The sequence below is a fragment of the Mercenaria mercenaria genome, chromosome 16 (genome assembly GCF_021730395.1).
Source record: "Mercenaria mercenaria strain notata chromosome 16, MADL_Memer_1, whole genome shotgun sequence".
NCBI lineage: Eukaryota > Metazoa > Mollusca > Bivalvia > Venerida > Veneridae > Mercenaria > Mercenaria mercenaria.
In genome coordinates this window covers 51,184,453-51,203,463 of record NC_069376.1, presented here as the reverse complement: position 1 = coordinate 51,203,463, position 19,011 = coordinate 51,184,453, and the positions used below count along the sequence as shown (strand labels likewise).

Here is a 19,011-nt window from a genome sequence, read left to right as displayed (position 1 = left end):
TGTCATCGATGGATGGATTTTCAAATAACTTGGCATGAATGTGTACCACAGTAAGACGACGTGTCGCGCGCAAGACCCAGGTCTGTAGCTCAAAGGTCAAGGTCACACTTAGACATTAAAGGATAGTGCATTGATGGGCGTGTCCGGTCCATATCTTTGTCATCGATGGATAAATTTTCAAATAACTTGGCATGAATGTGTACCACAGTAAGACGACGTGTCGCGCGCAAGACCCAGGTCCGTAGCTCAAAGGTCAAGGTCACACTTAGACGTTAAAGGTCATTTTTCATGATAGTGCATTGATGGGCGTGTCCGGTCCATATCTTTGTCATTCATGCATGGATTTTAAAATAACTACGTATGAATGTGTGACACAGTAAGACGACGTGTCGCGCGCAAGACCCAGCTCCGTAGGTCAAAGGTCCTAAACTCTAACATCGGCCATAACTACTCATTCAAAGTGCCATCGGGGGCATATGTCATCCTATGGAGACAGCTCTTGTTTTTCCAAATTATGCCACTGGGGTGAAAAGAGGCCCCGACCTGGTGGTCATTTGTTATAATTATGAGTTATATAAAAAAAATACTTCAAAAATTATTATCAGGTCATTTTTCCTAGACTGTTTAATTATAATTACCTGATGACCCAAGCGATTAGGGATCACTTGACTGTGACCTTGACCTACTGACCTACTTTCTTGTTCTTTAAGATACAGTCTTGAAATGGATGACATGTTCTGTTTAGCCCACCAATCTTAAAACTGTATTTCATTGACTATGAATGTGACCTGCTGACATACTTTCTAACATTTTAGCATCAGTTTATCATTTGAAACATGTGGCTCATATTACTCATGTGAGCGATTCAGGGTCATCATGACCCTCTTGTTTTTTCATATACTCTTCTTGGAAAGCACAAGCATTGTAAACAAAAGGACAACGAAACTGTGTTTGAAATACCGATTTTGACCGCTATAAGTAATTTTGACGTATTACACATTTGTGTTCTGACAGTTCGTTATCATGTAGATACATGTATATCTACATAAGATTATGATATATTATGAAATTCAGCATTTTGAGCTATGTGAACTCAGAAATACGAAAAGGTTAAATGCCAGGTACTTTTATAATGCTATACCATACTGTAAGGTAAGGGTGTACCCCGCATACTGTCACAGCCTACGCCAGACGCGGGGCAGGTTGTGAAGTTACAGGCCATGTTCACACTAGCAGTATTTGTTTTGTCCGCGCTCTACATGAAAATACGAGATTATGTTACTTGAGAAATACATTTTCCGTTTTTAATTCGTTTAAGGTTCCGACACCGAAGATTAATTTACGAAAATATATGGAATATTCATGATTCCCAAGTAAAAACTTTAACGGGCAATTCTATACTGGACTGTTTATACAAAGCAAGCATGTTTATTTTATCTTTCGAATAAGTGATATAACTGTTATTACATTATGTAATTCCAAAACCGTTTATAATTGTTAAAAAGTGTAAATAAAATGAAAGAAAAGATGCGAGTGAAGACATACGTAATCAGTTGCTATAAATATAACGGCATTTTTATGTGGTGTACTTCTGTAGACGCGCCGTTTTATGTGGCGTACATCGCTAATTTTGGCACAAAGCTCCCCTAAAAGATGAATTGACGCCATGATATATATTTTTATTTGTAACTTGTTATACTATTCTCGCGTTAAACAGATGAAAAATCCACAGAATGATTTTAAGAGACAGAAAATGAACCTGAAAGTGAACGTCCGTGTTCGAAACCGACTTCACACGTCAGTTTACTCGAATATTTGAAGAAACTACAGAATTACTGACAAAAATCACATTAGCATGGGGAGCTTGAAAGATCTGCAGCTCGTACTGAATATATCGCTTCTTTGAACACGTTGAACTTTAATGAAAATAAGTAGTTTTTCTTACCTCACTATATAGGATGATGACAAAATCAACAGGAAATGCCGGTAATGGAACGTACAATATACCACGTATGTAGCGTACTCGCCGTAAATGCGACGTATACGTTGGACACGGTGATTATGTACCTTTGGAATTCAAGGACGAATTTCCAGTTTGTGTGGGTGTATGTCACTGTACAGACTTGATCACGTAAGGGGAGAATATGTGTCAGTAGAAAACTCGCCCTGTAAGGGGTTTGAGCCCTGGACTGAGTTAACATTGTTCTCATCAGTGACATTTGGTGCCTGACATGGGAAAGTTTCATGCTTTCTTGTACAGTCTTACAAAGTTTGCAATATTATGTACCTCCGGAATTTGAGGACAAATTTCCAAGTTTGGGAGTGTATGTCACGGTATGGATTAGTCACGTTGAGGAGAAATATGTGTCAAGCAGCCGGTTAGCTCAGTCGGTACATCACAATCCCTGCAAGCGAGTGCTCCCGGGTTCGAGTCCTGGACTACACATTACTTTCACCCTGTGACAAATAGAAAAACTTTGCTAAGTTCCAAAGGATGCATTATTTTGTGAAAATGCAAAATAGTGTTATGGAACACATGCAGTACATGTAAGATCACCCAACAATTTTGTATCGCCTATTATCGAACACCTGAGCGATTATTTTCATTGTTCGGAAATAATGTCGTATATATGACAAACACATGCATGTACTTTTCATTTGTAATATCGAGATGATAAGATCAATTTGGAATATGTATACGTGCAATTACGCGCATCGGCACGTTGGTTATTTCCGGACAGTTTGGTATTGAAAAACACGACTGGATTATGCATACTAATGAGTTTTTTTTTGCTTTACGTCTTTTAGGACATATATATGTGAACAAGAGGGTCATGATGACCCTGGATCGCTCACCTGAGTAATATGAGCTACATGTTTCAAATGTCAAACTGATGTTAAAATATTAAGAAAGTAGGTCAGCAGGTCGCATTCATGGTCACTGAAAGTCAGTTTTAAGGTCGGTGTGCAAAACTGTATATGACATTAAAATTTCAAGGCTGTATCTTAAAAAAAGGAAAATAGATCAGTAAGTCCAGGTCACAGTCAAGTGACCCCTAATTATTTGGGGTCATCAGGTAACTATAATTAAACAGTCTAGGAAATATGGTCAGATATTTCTTTAAGATTTTTTTCCTATATAACTCATACAAGGAGCTGCGTTCAATAAACGCTTGATGCCCCCGGTGGCATCCTTGTCGATACAAAGCAACCTAAGTCCAAATGAGGTCAAGGTCAAACTGAGGTCAGGTGATGTTTGAAGATGAGGAATGGTCACAGGTTACATCTGTATTAGTATCAATTCATTCTTGTAAGCGGTATTGATGCTAGACGAAACGGTCCCATTTGGTTAACAAAGAGATGGCCCATATAAAGCAACCTAAGTCCAAAATGAGGCCAAGATCAAGGTCAAACTGAGGTCGGGTGATGTCTGAAGATGAGGAATGGTCACAGGTTACATCTGCATTAGTATCAAGTCATTCTAGTAAGGGATATTGATGCTAGACGAAACGGTTCCATTTGGTTAACCTCGTACGGACGGACGGACGAACGGACAGCACAATCACTATATGCATCCCGCATCAGTAGATGCCGGGGGGGCATAATAAAAACAAAGTGACCCTCGAGGCTAGGCCTCTTTTCACCCCAGGGGCATAATTAGATTAATCTTGTTACAGAGCTACTAGGCAATGCTATATACTAAATATCAAAAGCCTAGGCCTTGAACTTTCAATGAAGATTTTTAAATTTTTTTGCATATATAAGTCTATATAAAACTTGGATCCCCAAGGGCAGGGCCTCTTTTTACCCCAGATGCATAATTTGAACAAATTTATTTTGGTTGAAGACCACTAGGCAATGCAACATACCAAATATCAAAAGCCTAGGCCTTGCAGTTTCAGACAAGAAGATTTTTAAATATTTTCCCAAATAAGACTAAGTAAAGCTTGGGACCCCGGGGAGGAGCCTCTTTTCACCCAAGTGTAATAACTTGAAGAATCTTGGTAGAGGACCACAAGGCAATACTTCATACGAAATATCAAAGGCCTAGGTCTCGTAGTTTCAGACAAGAATATATATATCCTATATAAGTCTATGTAAAACATGGGACCTGCGGGGCGAGTCCTCTTTTCACCCAAGGGGCATAATTTGAACAATTTTGATAGAGGACTACAAGGCAATGCTACATACCAAATATCAAAGGCTTAGGTCTTGTGGTTTCAGACAAGAAGATTTTTAAAAGTTATTTCCTTTATAAGTCCATGTAAAATTTGGGACCCCCTGGGCGGGGCCTCTTTTCACCCTAGGGGCATAATTTCAACAAACTTTATAGAGGACCATTAAATTATGTCACAGGCCAAATATTGAGGCTCTACGCCTTGTGGATTTGCTCAAGAAGATTTTCAAAATTTTCGCTATATAGGTCTATGTAAACCATGTGACCCACGGGATGGGCCGTATTTGACCCTAAGGTCAATCTTGGTAGAGGAGTCTAGATGATGCTACATACCAAATATAAAAGCCCTATGACCTGTGGTTTTGGACAAGAAAATTTTTAAAGACGAAACACACAAACTTTTTTATCAATCACTTTTCGTGTCGGCGGGTATTAAAACTTCATGCGGTTGCCCTTCTTTTGTCGTGTCTTCATGTATTCGCCTCGTAAGCTGAAAGGCGAACACACGATAAATAAGTAGTTTTCGACCTTTCGTTACTTCGACCCGCCGACACGAACACACGACAAATGAGCAATTTCGGCCTTTCGTGTATTCGCCTTCCGGTAGGCATGCGCATAACCATTACACATATGCTGCTGAAATGAATATGCTATAGAAATAATGTGTTTTACCATTTATAAAATAATATTTGTCCATAACGAAAGATAATAATTTATATTTCATAAAATATGTCATTGTGTAGATATTTTATCACTAGTATTAAATGTGTACATACATTAAGCTTCTGTCCGTATTACGGGGCATATCATTACGCCGACCTGAACTTTGAATGCTATATAGATAATGTGTTTTACCATTTAAATACAAAGAAAAATTCTCAATTTATGATAGAAAATGTTTCATATACAATAAAACAAGTCACTCCAAGTATTTCAGTTTTGGTATAAAATTCATATTTACATTACGCACCATTTTGCGCCATTATAATAGCTAGTGTATTAAGGCAGACCCTAAACGAAACATTTGTCGTGTGTTCGTGTCGGCGGGTCGAAGTAACGAAAGTTCGAAAACAGCTCAATGTTGTGTGTTCGCCTTTCGCCTTCCGAGGCGAATACACGAAGTAAAGAAACATTGAAGGCGAAATAACGAAGTTTTAATACCCGCCGGTACGAAAAGTGATAAAATACTAAAATGCGTGTGTTCGCCTCTGAAATTTCGTTATTCCGCCTTCAATGTTTCGTTACTTCGTATATTCGCCTCGGATGGCAGAATGGCAGAAATCAGCCACCATACGAAAAAGTAAAGCAGTGTCAAACTGTATGTTAAATGTCAGGCAATCACTAAAGATCCAAAACGTTATACGTGGGTTTAGGTGGCAGTGTGTCTGACGACTCAATTCATTCTGACTGTGGATTGTACCATTAGCACTTTCTGCTACCAAATGGCAGCTCGGCGATTATTTTTGCCGATGGCCAGCTTTAATGAATTCAAAATTTATGAAGTCTTTGCAAATGAAAAGTCCAGTTTAATAATTCCTTTAAAAACAGTGATTCTAAACTGCACTTAGAAACAGAAAAAATACGAATGTTTTTCCCTTCTGGATATGTTTTTCATCTGCTAGGTGCTTACGTTTTTGCATATGATTTTACATCTGTGTTTGTACTTGCGCTATAACTCTGTAAAATGTTTCATGCAATAAATTGAAGTATTGGTATATTACATCAAAAAATGTATGTCCTTGTACGAAATTTTACAGCTCTAAAAGACCTGTAATTTTGTTCAAAATTATAGTCATGATTAGTTCAATTTTACACCTGTAGATTGTATATAACAACATTGATTTTACAGCTGTAGATTTCAATTTTTCAAATACTTTGTTTGTTTTGGGTTTAACGCCGTTTTCTAGAGATAGACCCTAACATTTTCATTGATAGAAATACATTAAATAAAGTCTAGAAATTGATTTCCAAGTCCTTGAAATTAACAAAAATGATTTCACAAATGTGCAATGTATGATAGTTTTGCTAATATCAATAACAGAAATTTTAATATTTAATTCAAAGTTGTGATCCACAAAGAATGTCAACTCTTGCCTTGGGCTAGTACTTTAAAGCAGAGATATTTATTAGTTTATTTCCCTTGCAATTACACAATAGAATAGAAAACGAAAACGGTTTAAAACACAATAATATACATTTTCGCACAACAAAATCGTTTAGGATTTATTAATATGTGTTTGATTTAACCCTGAACCACTGGTTCCTATGATTTTGTCAACTTACTTATGGTAAAAAATAACTTTTAACAAGTCGATAATAAAATGAAATACCAGTAAGTATTTTATAGTGTAGATAATACAGTTTTGCTTGTATCAAAATGTCACAATAGAAGCACATTTGTAATACAGAACACCTGGTAGGATTAGTAAAGGTGCAATTACATTGATCTCTTTTTCCTATGCCTACGTTTTCCAACAGTATTTCAGTCATGTAATGGCGGGCAGTTAACCTAACCAGTGTTCCTGGATTCTGTACCACAACAGCTGTAAAAAACTTACAGCTGTAAATATGCCTAAAAGTTACAGCTGTAGAAATATAACAGGTATTAAAAAAGAGAGCATTGTTTAAGGGACGGAAGCAGAAGTACAAAAAGTTTTATGATGAATTGTAATTCTCTAGAAAGGGTACCAATTACTAAACAAATGGCAAAAAATGATATAGTAAGTAAAGAACAATATCAAATATATTTCTAGTATAGCAAGTGCAAAATTAAAGTGTAGGATACAAAGTAGAAACTATGCATCATATCTTGTTTATAAAACTTTCTATGTCATGAAGACATATGACAATCTGAGAATTATTTCCTTTAAACTTATTAGTTTTAAATAAAGAGTACATTGTTAATGCATGTGCTTACACATTACAATTGGATTAGATAATTAAACATTTGCATTACTCCATAGTGGCTAAAATTCCAATATTTTAGATGATGTGGTGTCTCTGTGAATTTTAGCTATATCCCGCCAAAATGCATTAAAGATAGCTGAGAGTACTCATGTTTCCCTCCAAAAACGTTACAGCTGTAATTTTGAAACATGACCATTTTACAGCTGTAACTTTAAACTAAAAGTTTTACAGCTGTATTTTTGAGACCTGCAATTATTTTACACCTGTAACTTTCAACTGTATTTCTGGTCATTCTCCGCTTACAGGTCTTTTACAGCTGTAATTCATAGGTATTTTACAGACGTTTTACAGCTGTAAAACATGTCCTATTTTCGTACAGGTCCGGCTGAAATTTGTAAAGGTCTAAAGGTTAATTGCTTAATATCTTTATATAAGAAGCACGGTCTAATAAACAATATAGCTTGAAAACATTCTGCAGACCTACCACTGATGCTTCAAGAGACATGTGGGTAAAATGTAATCCCAGGCTAATCATTTGACCCACAGGCACGAGTATCGGACGTGGGACAAAAAAAAATGACCAGACTGATAAAACCCCTTGTTTTCATCCTAAATTAGTCCAAAATGAACAAGGCAGTCTGAAAGACAGCTAAATCCCCGCCACTGTTATGGAGAATGAAAGGGTAAACCTTCGACCTTGAGCTGTGACCTTGACCTTGAACTGACATGACTGACTCGTGAATTCTGCAAATCTTCTTGATAAGGTGATCATTAGACCCAAGTTTCATAAAAATTCTTTAAGGGGTTTAGGAGATACAGTGCTCAAACCTTTGACCTTGAGTTGTGACCTTGACCTTGAGTTTTACATAGCTGAACCATGAGTTCTTAATGAGATGATCATTTGACCAGTTTCATGAAAATCCTTCAAGGGATTTAGGAGATAAGAGCGGACACAAAATGGAAGGCTCAAACGTTTGTGACTTTGACCTTGAGCCAGCATGGTTGACGCATGAGTTCTGCACATCGTCTTGATGAGGTGATCATTTGACCCAGGTTTCATATGAATCCTTCAAGGGGATTAGGACATACAGAGTGGACACAAAATGGAAGGTTCAAACTTTTGACCCTGAGTAAGAGTTGTGACCTTGACCTTGAGCCAACATGGCTGACTTATAAGTTCTGCACATCGTCTTGATGAGTTGATTATTTGACCCAAGTTTTATAAAATTCCTTCAAGGGGTTAAGGAGATACAGAGCGGACACGAAATGAAACGCTAAAACCTTTGACCTTGAGCTGTGACCTTGACCTTGAGTTGACACGGCTGACTCATGAGTTCTGCACATCGTCTTGAAAAGGTGATTATTTGACCCTCAAGTTTCTTGAAAATCCTTCAAGGGGTTTAGGAGATATGGAGCGGACGCGAATCTCACGAAAGTGTTTCGGACGGACGGACGGAAGGTCGGACGTACGGAGGCCATTCCTATAACCCCAACCACTCGTGGCGGGGGATTGAAAATATGTAGAGAAATGTTAGCCACGACTTTAGGTCGGCCTCATTTTGTTACTAAATACCAATGTGAAATTGTGATAAATATCTTGTGTAATTTTCTGGAGAATTTATTTAGCCTCTGACCGCTTGTAACGCTACTTTTAACTGACACGGCTTTTAACTGATACTTGATGTGTTTTAGGGGGAAGGCTTTGGTGCTAAAATGTGTGGGATTTATTCGGATAGAGAAAACACTACCGTTTTTACGCCGTTGCTCGCTCGCTGTGCGTAAACGGTTTGCAACTGAGCTTTGAAGTAAAATTTTTCTGAAAGAGTATTCCCTTGCCCAAAAGACGGCCAACAATTATAAAGAAATATTTTTTGATAAAAATACGGACCTGGAAGCAATGTACATGTCAAAATGCTCATATCTACCTTTCTCATTATCATGGCTCATTGTTACAGGGGCAAAAAAATTTCAAAATGACTTTTGGGCATTTTTTCCCTTTGAAAACATAATAATTGTTTTATATCTAAGTGTATATGGCTCACGGACCCATACTGTATCCTAGGTACTCTACTAGGTCTACCACTGCCACCTGTGCCTGTGATTTGACCCATACTTAAAACAAATGCGGTAGGCCTATAAGAGCGCTCTCAATTATGTACTGTATTATTGATAAATACCTTATTCAAACACGACCAGCGAATAACCTTCATACATGTAGAGCAAAATCTATCTCGGGTTATTCTGCAATAAACCACTCGCGTGCAATGACGTCATCCGATCCAGGTGCGTAGCACGGTCGTTAAAAGTAGTTACCATTTTTTCTAACACTGTTGATACATGTACTAGTATGTCGTGTTAGAATCGAAATAGATCAAACAACCTACGGCCTTCGTGATATATTCTTACGCATAAGAACTCAAAACACGGGTTATTCTACGATAAACCACGTTTGGGAACTTATTATTTCTTAAATTAACACATGTACAATGAGATAAAGAATGTTACATGTACATTCTAGAAAAGGAGAGATCGCCCTGACGTCACGCATCATGCAACACCTGTTTATCTGGCGGTGGGCAAAACAAAATGTTTTTACATTGTGTATGGATCAGAATTTTCAATTTTAAATAACTTTTTCGTTCATATATGGATTTTTAAAATTTAAAAAGTTTTGAAATGCTTACGATTTTCATATTTTCTTATTCAAATATTTTTTGAAAATGAATAACCGTTTTAAATGACATTTGATTTTAATAGCGGCGTAGCGATGCTCCAAACTTTTAGAAAAAACACTGTAAGTTAAGCGTTCATAATTAATCCATTTTATACCAAAATAATATTTAATAGTTATCAATAAATTGCTTGTTTTATATTCTTTCTATTGATCAAAAAATTATTGATATCATTTGTGTTTTAAGAAAGTTTAAGCCGTTAGAAAAACATCACTGTTAACAGAAAAACATGGACGCTCGGCGTGTGACCACCCGATCTTTGTCTTATCAGTTCTAAAAATAGAATATACAACGGATTTGTATACAAACACGATCTCTCCTATATGCCAACTTGTGCACCTATGTCAAAACGTGTAGATACATGTAGATCTAACAACTAGATCTACCGACAGTATCAAGAGCTCGTCGAACACGAAATGCCCCCCTTGATGCATTCAGTAATTGCACAAGGAACAGAAATTACATGCTCACTGTAAACAAACCATTCTGGTTTAATCTGACCTTGACCTTTAACCTATTAACCTAACATGAGATTACAGAGTGATCTTGGCGCCATCCACTGAGCCATTTTTAAATGTTCCAAATTTCAAGACTAGCTCAAGGTCAAAATCAAGGTCAAATTTCATTTTGGTACAAAACAATGTGTATGTGGCCCAAAAGCTGTGGCTTGAGAAATGTGAAAGCAGGTCACTAGATCAATTTCAAGGTCAAAGTTCATTTCGGTAGACAGAACTATGTATGCGATTCAAATTTGGAGGCTGTAGCTTAAGAAATGTGAAAGTAGGTAATAGGTAAAAATCAATGTCAAATTTCAATTCAGAACACAAAAATATGCATGCGGTCCAAATTTGAAGCCTGTAGCTTCAGAAATGTGAAAGTAGGTCACTAGGTCAATCTCAAGATCAAAGTTCATTTCGGTACACAAAACTATGCATGTGGTTCAAATCTGAAGGCTGTAGCTTGAGAAATGTGAAAGTAGGTCACTAGGTCAAAATCAAGGTAAAATTTTATTTCGGAACACAAAACTATGCAAGTGGTCAAAATTTGAAACCTGTACCTTCAGAAATGTGAAAGTAGGTCACTAGGTCAATCTCAAGATCAAAGTTCATTTCAGTACACAAAACTATGCTTGTGGTTCAAATTTGAAGGCTGCAGCTTGAGAAATGTGAAAGTAGGTCACTAGGACAAAATCAAGGTCAATTTTTTTTTAACAAAAAACTATGCATGTGGTCCAAATTTGAAGCCTGTACCTTCAAAAATGTGAAAGTAGGTCTCTAGGTCAATAACAAGGTCAAAGTTTTTTTCGGTACACAAACCTATGCATGTGGTCCAAATTTGAAGGCTGTAGCTACAGCAGGGGTGTAAAATTCTTTTTCACACCACTCGCCCTGCAGGACTAGTAGCTAGTAAAATCTACTCGCCCTTAGTGAACAGTCACTCGCCCTAATAATTGACATTTTTAATACTGTCACGTTTTATGGAAGGAGTATTATGTACAACAAGCAAATTTCAAATATAACACATAGCTCGTACACTATGTTTCCTTTTTGATTTCATTTTTGTTACTCTTAAATTTCCTTTTCACACCAGACATTTTTCTTTTTCTTTCACTAATTTGTCATCTCCACCATCAAGTTGCTCTCAATAATAACTGCATTGATAGTAATGATAATCAAATTCTAACCCCTACTGTAGTTTCCCAAAGTCTCAGGAAAGTATTAAATATCAGTTATTTTCATTTTCTCAAGACTTATTTCCCGAAAAATAATTATTTTGAAAAGTGTCCTAAAAAAATATGGACACAATAGTCATCATCCGCCTACCCATCTTGAAAGCGAAAAAACAAGTTGACAATCATCGGTAATTATTCTGTTGATAAACTAAATAATTGTCATTCTTTTCATCATCAATTAACATCCTCTCAAAGAGCTAAAAGAAGTGTGTCGGTATCATGACATCTGAAGTGGAGATCAAAGCGGTATTGTTGCACGAGATTGTCATGGCATTACGTCACAGTTACAGTTTTCGCGCCATGTGACACATCACTGTCTGATCGAACCGCCTCGATTCTTTAAATTGATGAGAAATCAATAAAAAAGTTTCTTCCTTAATTTGTTATTAAAAGCGAATGTGCAATATCGCGTATAAACTGACAAGTAAATGTCTAAAACGATAATAGTGGAAATCCTACCTCTGTGACCTATTTGCCCTCAAGGAATTTACATTATCGTTTGAGATGAATATTTTATCAAAAAGTACAAGTACAAAGGTTCATTTAAAACTTATTAAAAACCGCAACATCATTTTGTTTTATTTTCAAATCAAATTTCTATTTACGTCCACGAGGTCACGTAACCTATTCTGCCGCACTAACAGAAACCTTTTTACCAAAAAAATCGTTTTACTCATGTATTTAAAGTACTGCCGCTTTTTCATTATTTAAGATTTTTTTATTATGTTTTTTTGTTATTTCTTGTCAAAAGTCTGAATTTTATGCCCATAGTATGTATTACTTATTTTCTCTTAGAAAGAAATAAGTAATTAAGATCGCGCTGTTTGAAATTTAACAAATGATTATATGAAAATTCGACCGTTTTTATACAAATTTGCTTACATTTTCGTCGATATTTTATTGAAATCTTAATAGAATTCAAATTGTATTACTTCTCAAGCGGTGTTGAAAAATTGAAGCGATAATGTTAAAAAAATGAATGCACTACGCGCGTTTTTTGTGTTCGTGTCGATAAACAAAGTAACGGCGATGTAAATTAGATATTACGATAGGTCGCACGTGCTCTCGGAATGGAAAATTACCGGCATGACGTTTTGATATCTTTATGGTTTGCGGGTAAATTCCAGTCAATGAAAGTAGCAACTGAACCATCTCAAAGTTTGTTGACGTTTTACGAGAGGTAATTTTTGAATTTCATTAAAGCTTAACAGAAATGCGAAAGTAGGTCACTAGGTCAAGATCAAGGTCAACTCATGTCAAGGTTCATCTTGCCATTCAAAACTATACATGTGGTCCAAATTTGAATGATGTAAGTTATGGACATTAAGGTTCTAAGTTTTTCCCTATATAAGTCTATATGAACCATATGACCCCTGGGGTGGGGCCATATTTGACCCTAGAGGGATAATTTGAACAAATTTGGTAGAGAACCACTAAATGATGCTACATTACAAAATATCAAAGCCATAGTCTTTGTGGTTTGGACAAGAAGATTTTCAAAGTTTTTCCCTATATAAGTCTATGTAAACCATGTGACCCCAGGGCGGAGCCATATTTGACCCTTGGGGAATAATTTGAACAATCTTAGTAGAGGACCACTAGATGATGTCATATACAAAATATCAAAGCCCTAGGCCCTGTGGTTTTAGACAAGAGGTTTTTCAAAGTTTTTTCCTATGTAAGTCTATATAAACCATGTGACCCCTGGGGTGGGGCCATATTTGACCCCAGGGAAATAATATGAACAAATTTAGTAGAGGACCACTAGATTTTGCTACATACCAAATATCAAAGTCCTAGGTCCTATGGTTTTGGACAAGAAGATCAGAAACCATTTTACTGTTCCTGGCCAATGTGACCTTGACCTTTGACCTAATGACCTCAAAATCAATAGGGGTCATCTGCTGGTCATGGCCAACCTTCCTATCAACTTTCGTGACCCTAGGCATAAGCGTTCTTTAGTTATCATCTGGAAATTGTTTACTGTTCAGGGTCACTGTGACCTTGACTTTTAACATACTGATCTCAAAATCAATAGGGGTCATCTGCTGGTCATTACCAACCTCCCTATTAACTTTCATGATCCTAGGCCCAAGTGTTCTTGATTTTACCCCGGAAAACCGTTTTACTATTCGGGTCACTGTGACCTTGACCTTTGACTTTAATTCCCTAAAAATCAATGGTGATGCCCAAACCCTCCTTATCAACTTTCTGATCCTAGGCCCAAGCGTTTTGAGTTATTATCCGGAAACGGATTGGTCTACTTCCGCCCGACCGACATCTGCAAAACAATATAGTACCCTCCTTCTTCGAAGGGGGGCATAATAAGTAACTAAAATCGTAGCTATGCGTCGCATTAAAAGTTTCTTACCTTGGAAATGTGAAAAATGCAATAAAGGTAGATTATTTTCACAAGGTATGTATCGCCCATTCGAAATATAACTTAGACCAAACAGCTATAAATATTTCTTTGCTTAGACACAATAACGTGACCTTGGACACAGGCACTTGGTTGCACTGATGGTATGTCGAAAATTCGCTTTTTAAAGAATCTTAAAAAATTGGTCTCGGTTAGATATAAAGTGAAGGTATTGCACCCCGCCTTATCGGCCATTATCGGCAACGGAATTTACGGTCGACTGGTTTTGCAAACGGAGTAAGCCACTAATTTATCGTGGCGTGGTAACTAGAACTACCTAACTTATTTCATGCGTTAATATTATTATTAACTCTGTATTACTAAAAGATCAATGGAACAGATTTGTAAAAACGAACGGAGTACATGTCGCTTTTTGCCTACAGAGCCAGAACAATAACAGAAGACACGTCGAAAAAGATTGTACAAGAATTGACATTACAATTTTTCACAGAATTCATGATGGCCTCCAGAATTTTAATTTTAAATGACATCACGTACGTTAGGGGTTCTAATGCCCAAATCAGAGAGCTGCATTTTCGAGTACCTGCCAGTTTCCACTTGGGTATAACAAAGTATAGTTACAATGATAATATATTGGACTAAAAATAAATATCACACTATTTTAGATATCAAATTAAGATTTTTCACTGCACATGCTTCGGGATGATGCTACAAACAACAAAACTTTGAAGTTTTGTTCAAACATTTATGGATTTAATACCTATATTTTAGTTTAAAGTTTGAGATTTTACAAAGGGGTCTACGGTAAAGTCGAGTGAAATGTAATAATCACCAAAGTGGAATAAGTATCATTACGCAATGTTTTGGACATGATAAAATTATGAAGGGTTTATAACTGATTTGGTCTATTGCTGTACTTTTTTTTTTGTCTCTTGAATGGTATTTTTCAAACATCTGATGTTGTTGGAGGAATTTACATAAGGTGTCCCTTTGCAGGTATAACTTCATTAGACACCTGGGTAAAAACCACCAACCTTTCCCATGTACCAGGTTTAAATTCTTAAAGCGAAAGATTTCTACACCAAAGCGGGACTTAAAATCCACACTGGTGAAGAGCATGTAAATGTAACTCCTCAGTTATGATGATAGTCTGTGTAATATTTACTTCCCAAAGCACTATGTAGGGTTAGGGATATAACTTTTTGACATTTCACTGGTTTAAAGACCACAAAACTCATAATAATCTATTTCATTTTCAAACTTAAAATTATCAATCCGTATTTTAAACAAATTTACCACTTTATCTTAGACAAACTGACTTTTAAAAACTTAAAATTCTATTGCCTTCTGAACATTGCCCCCATAATATTGAAATTTCATCGATAAATGGATATTCTCAAATTGCTAGCTAACCTTTAAAACCAGACAAAGCTGCAGGACCAGACCATTTTTGTCCGTTGTCCTCCAGGAACTTAATGATGAAATTGTTGATGGGTTTTACTGGTAATCTTCCATAGTCTTTTTTCCTCAGGCACTGTTCCCACAAAATGGGGGATTTAAAATTTTGTTTGCCCTCTATTCAAGAGGGGGCCCGCCCTGTCTTGCCAAATTATTTTGTTTATCATTCACTGTGTAAAACACTAGAACACATCTATGCCTCCCATGTCTCTGTCCACCTTTCTAAAAGTAACATTCTTTATGCCTCCAACTTGGCGTTTCTAAGGAGATATTGTAAAACTCAACTAATTGAGTTAGTTGGTGAGCTGATTAACAGCATTTCCAGTTTCGTAAACAAACTGAATTAATTGTACTCGACTTCAGTAAAACTTTTGTTAAGATCATGGTGTCTGTCCACAAGTCATCAAGTGGTATTATGCTTTTCTATTGATAGAAAGTCAATTTGTAGTTTTGAGGGCGAAATTCCAAAGAAGTTTCCAATGGCATCTGGGTTTCCCAAGGTTCCATCCTTAGACCTCGTTTTTTCTATTTTTTTATTACCGATCTCCCATTTTCAATCAGTCTCAAAACCCACACTTTGCCGACGATAATGTAGTATACATATACCTTATTATGATATCAATTCTGTGGATGGAAACAAAATCCTCCAGGAAAATTGAACAAGCTAGAACAATGGGAAAATTAAATTTGGGGCATGGAGTTTAAACCTTCTAAATTAGGCAAATACATGTCACAAAAATAAAGCTGTCATCAAAACCAATTTTTATCCATGGCTATATTTTTGTTAATTGTCAGTGCTAAATTTGTGTGACAGATGTAAAATATCACTTAAATATCTTTAAATGCTAATAAACGCTTAATTTCATAATCATCGCAACAACAAACGAAAACGCCAAAACATAAGCATAAAAATACTTGTCCGTCCACAGCTAGAATATGCATATACCATCTTGCACCCAAGTAATACTATGGAATAACCTTGACCTTGTAGAATAACCTGACCACAAAGTTTCAGATGTACTGTGGAATAATCTTGACCACTCTGACCTTGAAGCTTTCAAAGTGGTTGTAGCAACTATAAAGTACATGTACTATACCAGAGTGCTATGGGTTTTTTTATCTTTTGTTTGTTTGTTTGTTTTGGGTTTAACGCCGTTTTTCAACAGTATTTCAGTTATGTAGTGGCGGGCAGTTAACCTAACCAGTGTTCCTGGATTCTGTACCAGTACAAACCTGTTCTCCGCAAGTAACTGCCAACTTCCCAACATGAATCAGAGGTGGAGGACTAATGATTTAAGACACAATGTCGTTTATGATATAGTCACGAAGAACACACGCCCCGCCCGAGGATCGAACTCGCGACCCCGCGATCCGTAGACCGACGCTCTACCTACTGAGCTAAGCGGGCGGGTTCTTTTTTATCTTTTAATGCTTGTTCTGTTTTAATCACACTTACCATGCTAACATTCCTTTAGCCTTTTCATTTTAGCTGATGTCGGACCCATCAGTCTTTTAGAACACTTTTTCAACATAACTAGCAAGTCGACGTGTATCCCATGTCTCTATCAGTCGAGAGATGACTTGACATTATGAGAGAGAGAGAGAGAGAGAGAGAGAGAGGGTGGGGAGGGAGAGAGAGAGAGAGAGAGATTACCTGCCTGCAGCCACTTATGAAGTACATACCTACCTTTCATACAGAAATACATTTTCAATTTTTATAAATTAAATATCTGACATGTGCATTGTGAATAAGTTCTTTTTCTATAATTTAATGTTGTGAGCTTGTTTTTGACCTTGTGTAACATTTTTATTACATAGTTTAAAAAAAAAGACAACAGTCTTGATCAACTCTCAAAAGCCGGAAATAATTTAGTGGTTCAAAACCTTTTCATTACCCGTCATACACCGGTCATACACTTCCGTTGCCTCGTCAGATATATACCTTATATGTAATAATATACCAAAACCTAAAATTTTAACTTTTTTAATAAAAGGGATTCACTTACAGTAAATAATGTTTTTGAATACAGGGAGCACTGGTGCACGTATTAAAACCAACAAACAGTAGGTACAGGCCAATATAAGAAAAATACTATCAGTGCAACCAAGTGCCTGTGACCTTGGATATCCGCAATGTACTTGATGGGCGTGCTCGATTGGGAATTCAAAACGTTCTAACAGGTAGAATAACAATCGATTATGACAGAATTCAGTTCCGAGATGGTTCCGACTGCAATCGACAATGAAGTTATTATGAAGTGGATTGAAGCTATTCGTCAGCGATTTATACATTACCCGAAATACCGGTAGAGAAGCAAACGCGTAAGTTCTGCGAATTTCAGAGAAATCCTCAAATATTTATTGAAACAATTATTTTAACTACGGATTATTATACTTAAGGCCTTAAAATTGTTTGTTTCCGTTAACATGCTAAAAAAGCTAGGGAAGGTAGATCGGTATTTCATTTTTTTCTTTTTTTATATTTTTTTATTAAGTGAGTCTTTTCGGAAAATAGTTTTGTGTCAAAAATGATTACAAATACGGGCGTTATGCCTTTAGAGCATTAGTTTACTTAGTTGATCTCTAACATCACTGAGCCTGATTAAAGAATTAAAAGTACAGTAACGTCAGTTATCCTGTGATGTCACCTCATGATGCTGAAGACATCCATTCGATGTAGTAGTATCTGAGAAACCTGCTTGAACAGGCAAACCTTTCGTGACGCCGACGCAGGCGAAAAGGTGACAACATACGCTCCACAAACACTACTATAGCCGAGCTAAAACAATGTTCTTTATTTTCCATCATTTGGCGTTATCAATCTGTAAACATTATTTTGGCTCCCAACCCCTTGAAGAAGTCTGGGTATATTGTTTTGCAGGTGTCGGTCGGTCGGTATGTTGGTCGGTCCGTGGACCAATTGGTTTCCGGATGACACCTCAAGAACGCTTGGGCCTAAGTAAGTTGGTAGGAAGGTTGGTCATGAACAGCAGTGTGTGTGTGTTTGGGTTTAACGTCTTTTTCAACAATTTTTCAGTCATTTAAACGACGGTGTCTACTTATAGCAGTGAGCACAATGCCCAGCTTTATAGTGCGGCCTCACTGGAATATCATGCCGTAGACACGTGACATGATACCCCTACTAGTCACATTATACTGACACCGGGCTGACCAGTCCTAGCACTACCCTTTTAATGCTGAGCGCCAAGTGAGGAAGCTACTAGTACCAATTTTACGTCTTTGGTATGACGCGGCCGGGGATCGAACCCACGACCTCCCGCACTCAAAGCGGACGCTCTACTACTAGGCTACCGAGGCGGTTTCATGACCAGCAGTTGACCCCCCTATTGATTTTGAGGTCAGTTCCTCAAAGGTCAAGGTCACAGTGACCCGGAACATTTAAACGGTTTCCCGACGATAACTCAAGAACGCTTAGGCCTAGGATTATGGAAATTAATAGGAAGGTTGGTTATGACAAGCAGATGACCCTTATTGGTTTTGAAGTCAGTTGCTCAAAGGTCAAGGTCAGAGAAACCAGGAACGGTTAAACGGTTTCTGGACGATAGCTCAGGACTAGGATCATGAAAGTAAATACAAAGGTTGGTCATGACCATTTGATGACCAC

At 37.0% G+C, this 19,011-nt stretch overlaps 1 protein-coding gene across 4 annotated transcripts in view; it reads right to left on the bottom strand.

Annotated features, from left to right (window-relative positions):
- Positions 1-19,011, bottom strand: part of LOC128549706 (uncharacterized) — a 35,505-nt gene that overhangs the window by 14,020 nt on the left and 2,474 nt on the right. The window contains exons 1-2 of one of the 4 annotated variants that reach the window (XM_053527062.1): positions 13,920-14,047; positions 2,288-2,457 (exon numbers count right to left, since the gene is read on the bottom strand). The exons of 1 other annotated variant lie outside the window; for it this stretch is intronic. The gene's annotated coding sequence lies outside the window, so the exon portion shown is untranslated. Of the gene's footprint in view, positions 1-2,287; positions 2,458-13,919; positions 14,048-19,011 lie in introns of those variants that run through there. 2 more of the 4 variants (XM_053527059.1, XM_053527060.1) reach the window with 2 other exon arrangements.